Below are 13,914 nucleotides of genomic sequence, written 5' to 3' on the forward strand. Positions count from 1 at the left end.
TCATCTAACGTCAATTAACGTCAAAGTTAGTCAAGTAACATCAACTAACGTCAAGTAACGTCGACTAACGTCAAGTAACGTCAACTAACGTCAACTAACGTCAAGTAACGTCAACTAACGTCAACTAAAGTTAAGAAACGTCAACTAACGTCAAGTAACGTCAACTAACGTCAAGTAATGTCCACTAACGTCAACAAACGTCCACTAACGTCCACAAACGTTAAGTAACATCAAGTAACGTCAAGTAACGTCAACTAATGTCCACTAACGTCAAGTAACATCAACTAACGTCAACAAACATCAAGTAATGTCAACTAACGTCAACACACGTCAAGTAACGTCAACTAACGTCAAGTAACGTCATGTAACGTCAAGTAACGTCAACTAATGTCAACTAACGTTAAGTAACATCAAGTAACATCCACTAACGTCGACTAACATCCATTAACGTCAACTAACGTCCACTAACGCCAACTAACGTCAAGTAACGTCAAGTAACGTCAACTAACGTTAAGAAACATCAACTAACATCAAGTAACGTCAAGTAACGTCATCTAATGTCCACTATCATCAACTTACGTCCAGTAACGTCAACTAATGTCAACTAACGTCAAGTAACGTCCACTAACGTCCACTAACATCAACTAACGTCAAGTAACATCAACTAACATCCACTTACGTCAAGTAACATCAACAAACGTCAAGTAACGTCTATTAACATCAGCTAACGTCAAGTAAAGTCAACTAACGTTACGTAACGTCAACTAACATCATGTAACGTCAACTAACGTCAACTAATGTCAACTAACGTCAAGTAACGTCCACTAACGTCAACTAACGTCAAGTAACGTCAACTAACGTCAAGTAACGTCCACTAAGATTACCTAACGTCCACTAACGTCAACTAAAGTCTAGTAACATCCACTAACGTCAAGTAACGTCAAGTAACGTCAAGTAACGTCAACTAACATCAACTAACGTCAACTAACGTTAACTAATGTCAAGTAACGTCAACTAAAGTCAAGTAACGTCAACTAAAGCCAATTATTGTCAACTAACGTCAAGTAACGTCAACTAACGTTAAGTAACGTCCACTAACGTTCACTAACGTCAAGTAACGTCAAGTAACGTTCACTAACGTCAACTAACGTCAAGTAACCTCAACTAACTTCAAGTAACGTCAACTAACGTCAACAAATGTCAACTAACGTCCACTAACGTCAACGAACGTTATGTAACGTCAACTAACGTCCATTAACGTCAATTAACGTCAAGGTTAGTCAAGTAACGTCAACTAACGTCAAGTAACGTCGACTAACGTCAACTGACGTCCACTAGCGTCAACTAACATCAAGTAACGTCCACTAACGTCCACTGACGTTAACTAACGCCCACTAACGTCAACTAACGTCAAGTAATGTCCACTAACATCAACTAACGTCAAGTTATGTCAAGTAACATCAAGTAACGTCAAGTCACGTCAACTAACGTCAACTAACGTTAAGTAACGTCCACTAACATCAACTATCGTTAACTAACGTTAACTAACATCCACTAACGTCAAGTAGCGTCAACTAACGTCAAGTAACATCAACTAAGCTCAACTAACGTCAAGTAACGTCAACTCACGTGAAGTAAGGTCAACTAACGTCCACTAACGTCAACTAACGTCCACTAACATCAACTAACATCCACTTACGTCCACTAACGTCCACTAACGTCAACTAACGTCAAGTAAGGTCCACTAACGTCAACTTACGTCAACTAACGTCAAATAACGTCAAGTAATGTCCACTAACGTCAACTAACGTCCACTAACGTCAACTAACGTCAAATAACGTCAACTAACGTCAAATAACGTCAAGCAACGTCCACTAACGTCAACTAACATTAAGGTTAGTCAAGTAACATCAACTAACGTCCACTAAGGTCAACTAACGTCAAGTAACGTCAACTAACGTCAAGTAACGTCAAGTAACGTCAACTAACGTCAACTAACGTCAAGTAACGTCAACTAACGTCAAGTAACGTCAAGAAACATCCACTAACGTAAACATACGTCAAGTAACATAAAGTTCCGTAAACTTACGTAAAGTTACGTAAACTTACGTATAGTTACGTAAAGTTACGTCAAGTAATGTCGAGTTACGTAAACTTACGTGAAGTAACGTCAAGTTACATAAACTTACCTCAGGTAACGTCAAGTAACGTCAACTAATGTCAAGTAACATCAAGTAACGTCAACTGATAGGTCAAATCATGTTGAGATTGATAGAAATGATAAGATAGAATGAGATTCGGTAAGTATGAAGGAGACTCGCTATGAGAGAGAATCGGTACAATTTACATTCCACAGCTTCTAGAACTCAGTTACAATACAATGGCTATCTAATTAGGACTACTTAGGTTCATTATATAGCCCTCTTCTAAGGAACCTTCATTTAAGCATGTTTCACATTAACACTATACAACTTCGGGGTCCTAACAATCTCCCCCTTAGTGTTAAGTGTGAAATTTACAATATAATCCTATTGTGTAATCTTGAGAGGTCCAAACGTTAGTTTCCATCGTGTGCCATCTGGTTTTGAAACTTCAACTTGATTTCCTGAAATTTGTTTAGAAGGTTTCCAGAGGCCCCATGCTTTTCTTGGATCTCCCTCATGTAATGGATATTCATCCATTTCTTTAAAATACCTTCTTTTCCTTTGGCTACGAAGAATCTCAAATTGTCTAGTACGGATCCGGAGCTTCAGACGATCTCTGATGTGTTTTATGAACTCTCTAAGACCCATTTTCATGTTAGTGTCATCAAACTTGCTTTGATGTATTTTGAGATACTTCAGTGCAGCCTTGAGTGTACCATCCGAATATTTATTTAACTCTTCAGTGCGAATGAACACTTTTTCCTTTCTGAGAATTCACAAATACAAACCCTTCGGGTTCGAACTGCATTTGAAACATTCTCATATCCTTCAGTCCCTCTGTAAATTGATTCGGAGAAGTAATTCGAATCTTTTTCCTATTAGCTTCGAGACCAATTTGAAAATCTTCACGTCTCATCAGTTCAATTGTCTCCATCATGTATCTTTTCACTGCTTCCAAAGCTTGAGATTTAGCAAAAGGTCTTTTGGTGATGATACTGAGGTAATTATAGATGTGAATGATATCAAGCATATCAAGATTTTGAAAATCAGCTTCTGTGAACTTGTATTCCTTCTCATCTTCTCTAATAACATGGAACTGACTGATGATGTCTCTTTTCTCACTTATCTCCACTCCGACTCTAGTAATCTTTAATACTTCTGAAATACGATACTTCATTTGAAGCCACAAATCATCTTCATCTTTGTTGATATGTTTCCTCCACATAAACTCATACCAGTTTCTTTCATTAGCAGGAAGCAATCGTGAACCTATATAAGTAAACCTTTTACTTCTTGGCTTTTCGTTAATGCGGAAGATCTTATAAGCATTTTCCTCGATGAATGTGTTTCGTAATGTTATGAAATCAAGTTCAACTCCCAATAGCAGTCTATTATCTCGATTCTTAAAGAATATACCGTTGTTGTATTTGAATCTTGAATTCACTGTTTCACTTGAAGTAGAAGTACCAGAAGTTGTACTCTCATTTGTATTTGCTGGATTTGAACTTGATGAATGATCAGTAGGATTTGTCGTATCATCTATTGGAACATTATCATCTTCAATATGATCAAAGATGTCATCATCATTTGGATTAACATAGAGATTGTCCTCATCTCCATTAGAAGAATCCATTTCTTCATCACTTTCCATTGCTGGATTAGGATTCTCTTCATCCACAATTTCTACATCTTCAGGAATAGATGATAATGTAGATAACTTGCTTAGAATGACAAACCCATCATCTGTTCTTCAAGATAAAAATCACTTAAGTTCAAATCCTCATCAACAGGTCCACTATCAGCCTCACTATGAATAATTGGAATTATGACTTGATCAGGTTCCTTATCATCAATATCATCATAAGTAGACATCAATTTTGATTTAGTATGAACCTGTTGAGCTCAATAATTTTGATTCTAATGTAGACCTCACAATAATTCTGATTCTAATGTAGACCTCCATCTACTCCTATCTCCCCCTCATGGCTATTCTGAGGATCAGAATCGTCATGTTCATTATCACGGTGAGGACTTAGAGGAGAAGAACAAGAATTAAGTGGATGTCGTAATCGAGCACGAAACATTGGTTGAAGCGAAGTTCGTCGAAGAAAATCAAGATTGACTCTAGAAAACGTACGACTGCAATATTCTTGCTCCAAAGCATCATAATAATTTGGTGAACGCGGGGGTGATGGTGGTAAAGTAACCATAGGAACAGCAGCAGCAGCAACAGCATCTGTTGAAGGTGATGTCGATGGAAGTGTGTGAGTTTCCTTGAGGGCAGGTAAGGTTGATTGTGTGGTATTATTCTTATATGTAGGGCTGTACATACTACTAGTCAGATTCCTGATATCCCCTTCTGATGGAGGTTGGGCAACAACCGGAGTTTGTCGCCGGTGAAGATTCGATTGAATCACTCGCCTCCATGACTTTAGTCTCATGGGACTCTGACAGAGTAGCAGAACTACCCGTCGATTTAGCTCTCGCGGAGATTATATCCCCGACTCCTGAAGTCATTGATATACCATGAGGTGGCACATCTCTTTCAGTTAAAGACTTGTCCCCAGACCCTGAGTTTCAGAATCCAGAAGAGAAGTGGTTTGAACCAAAGGATCAATTTCTTGAACCAAAGGAACAGTCTGCTGGAAGTCTGATAAATATCCCGAAGGATTGTCATGTTGACTCGTTTCCATGGAACGCGGCAGATCTCCCTCATCAAGATAATCCGGACCTCCAGGCCCTGTTGTACGTTGAGGCACTACATCATCACTTGGATGATGTATATCAAGAGGATTTCCAACCGATACACAGGGTGTCTTTTCAAGGTTTTTCGGCTCCCCTTCGGCCATTCTGGACTTCACTGATTGAGGTTCCTCAATCGATTGAGTCAACGCAGACTTTACTGCAGAGGAAGACTTTACTTCCTTAGATGCTGAAGCACCTTGCTTAGTGAGATTTATTATTAAGTCCTGTTTAGATTGGATGGGCTTATTGGTCTTTTTACCATCCTTGCTTTCAGCTCTCTTGCCTACCGAAGCTTGCGCTTCATTTAATGTAGGGCTTACTGTTATTATTGGATGTGATACGGAGATGGGTGAAGGTGACCTATTGAGCTCTAAGTCTTGGTCCGTATCACCAATGGTTGGCGTAACTGTTCGGCGAACGATAGGAGTCGAAGTCCTAGATCTAGTTACTCGTTGGGTTGGCGGAGTCTGAATCATCTCATCAGGCATATATCGTGTTCTCTTTGGAGAATGTTCGGAAGAATGTTCGGGAGATGATTCAGTTGCTGATGAATCGGTGTCACTGTTTTCCTTAGGTGTAGTTGACAGGGTAGGTTCAATCCTAAGTGGACTAGTTTCCTTGATCCTCACGGGTTGAGCTCGTTGTGCTTCCCTAGAGCATTTGAGGTTTATCCTAAGTGGAGGATTAGCTGGTCCGGGTGGTTGTACTACAGGTTCCTCTACAACCTCTGGGGCTGGAACCGCGACTGGTTCAACTTGTTTTTGTTGTACCGGGTTCGGGAGAGGTATTCCTACAGCCTCAAAATAAGAATGCATACGAGCGTCTTGGGGTTCAGCTAGCCTCACTAGCCAATTTGGAATTGGCGCAGTGAATTGATTGTCAGAAATCGTTGGGGTATTCATCTTTAACTCCCAAAATCGTTTCATCTGTAATCCATGTGTACCTGGTACAAGAATATTTGCATTTCTGTAAGCATTAATAGCATCGTGGATAAATATACAGAAAAACCTTTCACAAGGGATATAAGAACCCCTTGGTTTATCAACTTGTGCTTGAACCAGATCCCATAATAGTTTTGCATAGTCTGGAGTTTCTACTCTTGTGAATGAGTAGAATAGCCTAAGCATTGGCACGATTAAGCTATCGGATCCACTCCTTGTCATCAACAAGCATATGTTGATGATTGAGAAGATCACATACCACCTGGAGTGCAGATACTTCTTTTGAAACTTAGCTGGTGGAACATTAGTTACCCCAACATATCCAAGTTGGAAAATTGAACTCATCATCTGCTGAGTAGCAGGAAAAGCAGGAGCATTCTGTACAAGAGGAGGTCTAAAGATCCTCCTGAAGTCAGCTTTAGTGATACTCCTGTATCCTTGTACCCCTCTCAGCTCAAATTCAAATTTGGCTAGTTCTCCCTGTGGATTAGCAGCAGTAGGTTGTGTAGCCTCCACAAATCTGATTGTTCTATTCAGATGATCCAAGTCTGTGACTGGCACACTAACTGTTGAGCTTAGAGTAGGCCATAAGGTATGCCTCTCTAGAATTGCAGTCCAATAATTGCAGGGAATGTTAGTTTCAGAATTGATGAAGTGATTGTTCGCCATTTAGCTGTATAAATAAGAAATAGAGGACTACAACATGTTATCATAAAGCACATATCTCTATTCTTATTTTCTTTGAAAACCTCTTTTATATTTTTCAAATTTTACAATTTTTTTATGATTTTTCTAAGTTATAAACATCATTTATTCCAAATATGAACAAAGATTTGACAAGCACGATATTCATACAATATTCATCACATTATATCCTATCATGTAGTCATTAATTATATATCATAAAGAATCAGAACAACACTTAATCAATTTGAAGCACAATAAAGCAGATTCGGTATACCTAAAATCTTCAGATTCGGTAACCAAATAAGTTTGAGATTTCAATTCAAATATCCAGAATAAACATGTTAAGTGTTTGAAGATAAAAATCAAAAATTTTCAAGGTACCAAATGTCAGACTCGGTATCAAGACAAGAACAGATTCGGTATCTTCAAAATTGACAGAAAGTCACTCGAACATGCATATTCTATCTCATATTATGTAAGAACACAACCACAATCAATTAACCACTCAATCAAAGCATAACAACATGTTAATTGTTTGAACAGACTCGGTACTGTAGTAAGAACACATTCGGTATATACAGAATCCATCAAATAAGCAATTAATCATGTAATCAGACTCTGTTAATTGATAGATCAATCAATTTAATTCAGATTAGACAAGATTTCATGTTAATTATCCCAATCATTTGAGTTTAATCGAAGATTAAAAGATTACGACTTAGACTCGGTATAATCAACAATATTTCAAAATTAAAAGTCATAACCCAGTTATTTTGATCTTTTCTGGTTGATAATCACTCAATTATCTCAGATCTACAAGTATTTATCTTAAACATTGATTAAAATGAGAATATACCAAAGATTTGAAGAAAGAGAAGGACGGACTCGGTAGATTAGGCAGATTCGGTATGTTCAGTAAAATGTCCACTAACGTCTACTAACGTCAACTAATATCAAGTAACGTCCACTAACGTCAACTAACGACAAATAACATCAAGTAACGTCAACTAACGTCCACTAACGTCAAGGTTAGTCAAGTAACATCAAGTAACGTCCACTAACGTTAACTAACATCAAGTAACGTCAACAAACGTCAAGTAACGTCCATTAACGTCAACTAACGTCAAGTAACGTTCACTAACGTCCACTAACGTTAAGTAACGTCCACTAACGTCATCTAACGTCAAGTAACGTGAACTAACGTCAAGTAACGTCAACTAACGTCAAGTAACGTTAAGTTACGTAAACTTACGTAAAGTTACGTAAACTTACGTAAAGTTACGTAAAGTTACGTCAAGTAATGTCAAGTTACATAAACTTACGTCAAGTAACGTCAAGTTACATAAACTTACCTCAGGTAACGTCAAGTAACGTCAACTAACGTCAACTAATGTGAAGTAACGTCAACTAACGTCAAGTAACGTCAAGTAACGTCAAGTAACGTCAAGTAACGTCAAGTAACGTCAACTAACGTCAAGTAACGTCAAGTAACGTCCACTAACGTCAAGTAACGTCAATTAACGTCAAGTAACATCCACTAACGTCAATTAACGTCTACTAACGTCAAGTAACGTCAAGTAACGTCATGTAATGTCAAGTAACGTCAAGTAACCTCTCCATTAACGTCAACTAACGTCAAGTAACGTCAACTAACGTCAAGTAACGTCTACGTTCGTCAACTAACGTCATGTAACGTTAAGTAACGTCAACTAATGTCAACTAACGTCAAGTAACGTCAACTAACGTCAATTAACGTCAAGTAACGTCAACTAATGTCAAGTAACGTCCACTAAGATCACCTAACGTTCACTAACGTCTAGTAACGTCGACTCACGTCAAGTAACATTAAGTAACGTCAAGTAACGTAAAGTAACGTCAAGTAACGTCAACTAATATTGTCATAACCCGTCCTTAACCATAAGAACGAGTTAGATAACGTATGATTTCATTGCGAGGTATTGACCTCTATATGCGACATTTTTAAAAGAACAACTGCATTTATTTTACATTACAAACCATAACTCTTATTTTAATACAAGCTTTAGACAATAAAAAGATGATTATCGTTTAGTGATAATCTTAGACTTACAAACTTTACATGTGATGATAACAATACGATTTCTAGCATATTTTACATTACAATTCCTCGGATATGCAGTTTTATTTTTGACACAAATATGCATACTCAAGATCTTGCTTAAATTCAACATGTTGCAGCGGAAGCTTCTAATTATCACCTGAGAATAGACATGTTTAAAACGTCAACATAAAGTTGGTGAGATATAGGTTTAATGCCGGCAGCAATATATATATATAGACCACAAGATTTCATATATAAACGTTTTAATAAAAATATTCTAAGTGGTTGAGCACTTGGTAACCATACTTAACATTTAATCACGTCGCATATTCCCTTTATTATGAAATCTTACTACACCGTACCAAGTGTAGTCACGAAACGAAGTACTGTGCAACCGTTGAATACTGGTCGTCCAGTCCGGTTAGGGTTGTCAGGCCCGATAGATCTATCAACAGGATTCGCGTTTACAATACCGCTGTAAATAATAGTTACCAAGCTACAGGGAAGTATGCCAGTGGTACAACTCAACGTAGAATATATTTTTCAGTTACTTGTGTCCATAACGTAAAACATAAAATACATGTATTCTCATCCCGAAATACTTAGAGTTTAAAAGTGGGACTATATACTCACTTTTGCCTTGAAGATATATATATTTTGACTTGGTCTCCGATTGATATCACGAACCTATCCATATATAATATATCAATACCTTTTCTTTTTAAACAATCGTCACATATATATACTTATAATACTTTTAATACTTTTAATAATTCCTTAGTCCGTAGTTAGCAGTCCGATGTTAGTAATTCAATTTTAAATGGTTCATTTTTAGGTGTTTAATAAACCCCCAACGAAATAAATAAAACCCCCATCGTATATGTATTGGTCGAGATTAATCTTGACCCACGGTACCGGTGTTGTCAAATGACGTGTTGCGTACATAAAGTACCGGTGTTGTCAAATGACGTGTTGCGTACAATCATGGGAATCTTATGATTAATCTTCTCGTATTGTTTACGGGTGATCCTGAACCATATAAAATTAAATTATGAGTACATATATATGAAATATCATGTTATTTTAAAAATATGTGATTTATTTAATTTTCTCCAATTATTTTCGTAGCTAAACTAGTCTTAGATATCCGATCTCGTTTTGGTCATAGTTTCTTCGTTACAACTCCGTTTTCGTTGGTTCAACTTGCCACTTCCTTGGATCGAGTCCCTCTTTAAGAATATGAACTGTAAATACCTTAGTTTGTATTCGAAATCACAGGTCATAGGTCAAACTTTAGTGAAACTTATGAAGTTAATCATTTTTGTTACAAAAATATCATTTAATGACCATTTTTCTAAAAATACTTATACTTTGAATTAAATCATGAAATTTTTATGTGTTAACATATTCATAAGAAATATCATTTTTCCAGAATATAAACCTCCAATTCAAAGTTCAAGATGGTTTTTAATTATCCAACCCAAAACAGCCCCCGGTTACACTCCGACGTCGTAAATTCAGTTTTTAAGGTGTTCTTTGAAAAACCAAGTTATACCTTGTTAAATTAGCATATATTTATGTTATATTACAGGTCTTGAAGTATTTTAAAAGTTAAGTTAGAAGGATCTATTTAGTTTGCAAACAAGTTTGAAAACATTCAAACTATGTTCTTGTTGTTAAAATTTTATACCACAAAATAAGATAGCTATATATATATGAATCGAATAAGGTTATGAACAAAGTTACTACCTCCAGTTACTTGGACAAGATTGCTGTAAAAGAGGAGTAAGAACCTAGAACCAAAAGGGTGATGGAATTGGATGAAAGATTGGAAGTAAGTTTGTGTTCTTGGAAAGGATTCTTGAAGTGTTTTTGTAAAGGTTTTCTTATGGTGTTTAAGGCTTGTTTCTATGGCTAGATCTTCATGGTTTCTTGCTGAATGGTTATGGAGTTTAAGGCTCTTGAGAGTGTGTGTGTTTTTAGCTAAAGATTTGAAGTAAAAGTGAATCAAAAATGGAGTACTTCTTACTCCTTAAAAACGTGATCAAGGGGGGGGGGGGGGACATGGACAAATTTCAAGCTTGTAATCTTATGTATTTAGTCAAGCAATCATACAAAGTAATTACCTTATACATAAGGCATTGAACAAGGGCTGGTTGGTGGTGATTTGATGTGTATATACCAATAGTAAATACGTATAGGAGCTAGGTATGATACGAGTACATATACTCTAGATATACGTATAGAAATTTTGTGAAAAATGGAATGAGGATTCAAATATAGCTATCTTTTGTGAATACACTTATATTGTTTTATGTATTTAAGTCCTTAAAAGTGATTAAATACATTACTTATACGATATATGTATAAACATTATAGGTCATAAGTATTTATGTCAATTAACGTTACGTATGGTTATCGTTTTGAAAACTTAAGTTAGTAGTTTCAAAATATACTTATGACTTATTGTTATTAATACAAAATAAGATATTATAACATTCTTAGATCATGTTAAATATGTATGTATACATATATATACACAAACGTATAATTATCATATATTGTATAGTTCGTGATATCATCGGTCAAACTAGACGGTCAAACGTTGTGTAAACTCTTTTCAAAAACATAAATCTCATCAATTTGGATTGCTTATCATGTTGGTAAGGTTTAATTTATGTAAATATTATTCTTATAAGTATAGAACGATCGAAAAAGTGCGGGTCATTACAGTACCTACCCGTTAAATAAATTTCGTCCCGAAATTTTAAAATTGTACCTATTTTGCGTCATCGAGAAACAAGTGTGGATACTTTTATTTCATCTGATCCTCTCGTTCCCAAGTAAACTCAGGACCTCTTCGAGCATTCCAACGAACCTTAACGATCGGTATGTTGCTCTGCTTGAGCTGTTTAACTTCACGGTCCATGATTTCGATTGGTTCTTCGATGAATTGTAGTTTCTCATCGACATGGATTTCTTCAAGAGGAATGGTGAGATCTTCCTTTGCAAGACACTTCTTAAGGTTCGAGACGTGAAATGTATTATGTACTCCAGCGAGTTGTTGTGGTAACTCAAGTCGATAAGCTACCGGTCCAATGCGTTCGATAATCTTGAACGGGCCTACGTATCTTGGGTTCAGTTTACCCCTTTTTCCGAAACGTATTACACCTTTCCAAGGTGACACCTTTAGCATAACCATGTCACCGATCTGAAACTCTAATGGTTTCCTTCGAACATCGGCGTAGCTCTTTTGGCGACTACGGGCTGTTTTCAATCTCTCCTTAATTTGTACTATCTTTTCAGTAGTTTCATGTATGATCTCGGGACCAGTTAATTGTCGATCTCCTACTTCATTCCAACAGATAGGAGATCTACACTTCCTTCCATACAGTGCTTCGAATGGTGCAGCTTTAATGCTCGCATGATAACTATTATTATACGAGAATTCTGCTAACGGTAGATATTTATCCCATCCGTTTCCAAAATCGATCACACATGCCCTGAGCATGTCTTCAAGAGTCTGAATTGTTCTTTCACTCTGCCCGTCGATTTGCGGATGATATGCAGTACTCATATCCAAACGAGTTCCTAGTGCCTCCTGTAGTGATTGCCAGAACTTTGAGGTAAATCTACTATCACGATCAGATATAATGGAAATAGGTATTCCATGACTTGAAACTATTTCCTTTATATATAATCGTAATAATTTCTCCATTCTATCCGTTTCCTTTATAGGCAAGAAATGTGCAGATTTGGTAAGACGATCAACAATTACCCAAATGGTGTCGTATCCCCAGGCAGTCTTTGGTAACTTCGTGATGAAATCCATGGTAATACCATCCCATTTCCATTCTGGGATTTCTGGTTGTTGAAGTAACCATGACGGCTTCTGGTGTTCTGCTTTGACTTTGGAACAAGTTAAACACTCCCCAACATATGTTGCAACGTCTGTCTTTAAATTTGGCCACCAATAATGTGTCTTAAGATCTTGGTACATCTTTCCCACTCCAGGATGTATCGAGTATCTTGTCTTATGTGCCTCGTTCAATATCAACTTCCTTAATCCACCCAACTTCGGTACCCAAATACGATTTGCAAAATATCGAATTCCATCTTCCCGTATAACGAGTTGCTTCTCATACTTCTTCATTATTTCATTTCCTATATTTTCTTTAGTAAGTGCTTCTCGTTGAGTGAAATGTCCCGTTCTTATTGATTAAAAACGTTCCATATTAATTGATTTCGTTGCGAGGTTTTGACCTCTATATGAGACGTTTTTCAAAGACTGCATTCATTTTTAAACAAACCATAACCTTTATTTCATCAATAAAGGTTTAAAAAGCTTTACGTAGATTATCAAATAATGATAATCTAATATATCCTGTTTACACACGACCATTACATAATGGTTTACAATACAAATATGTTACAACAAAATAAGTTTCTTGAATGCAGTTTTTACACAATATCATACAAGCATGGACTCCAAATCTTGTCCTTATTTAAGTATGCGACAGCGGAAGCTCTTAATAATCACCTGAGAATAAACATGCTTAAAACGTCAACAAAAATGTTGGTGAGTTATAGGTTTAACCTATATATATCAAATCGTAACAATAGACCACAAGATTTCATATTTCAATACACATCCCATACATAGAGATAAAAATCATTCATATGGTGAACACCTGGTAACCGACAATAACAAGATGCATATATAAGAATATCCCCATCATTCCGGGACACCCTTCGGATATGATATAAATTTCGAAGTACTAAAGCATCCGGTACTTTGGATGGGGTTTGTTAGGCCCAATAGATCTATCTTTAGGATTCGCGTCAATTAGGGTGTCTGTTCCCTAATTCTTAGATTACCAGACTTAATAAAAAGGGGCATATTCGATTTCGATAATTCAACCATAGAATGTAGTTTCACGTACTTGTGTCTATTTTGTAAATCATTTATAAAACCTGCATGTATTCTCATCCCAAAAATATTAGATTTTAAAAGTGGGACTATAACTCACTTTCACAGATTTTTACTTCGTCGGGAAGTAAGACTTGGCCACTGGTTGATTCACGAACCTATAACAATATATACATATATATCAAAGTATGTTCAAAATATATTTACAACACTTTTAATATATTTTGATGTTTTAAGTTTATTAAGTCAGCTGTCCTCGTTAGTAACCTACAACTAGTTGTCCACAGTTAGATGTACAGAAATAAATCGATAAATATTATCTTGAATCAATCCACGACCCAGTGTATACGTATCTCAGTATTGATCACAACTCAAACTATATATATT

This window comes from Rutidosis leptorrhynchoides, chromosome 2 (assembly GCF_046630445.1).
Source record: "Rutidosis leptorrhynchoides isolate AG116_Rl617_1_P2 chromosome 2, CSIRO_AGI_Rlap_v1, whole genome shotgun sequence".
Classification (NCBI taxonomy): Eukaryota; Viridiplantae; Streptophyta; class Magnoliopsida; order Asterales; family Asteraceae; genus Rutidosis; species Rutidosis leptorrhynchoides.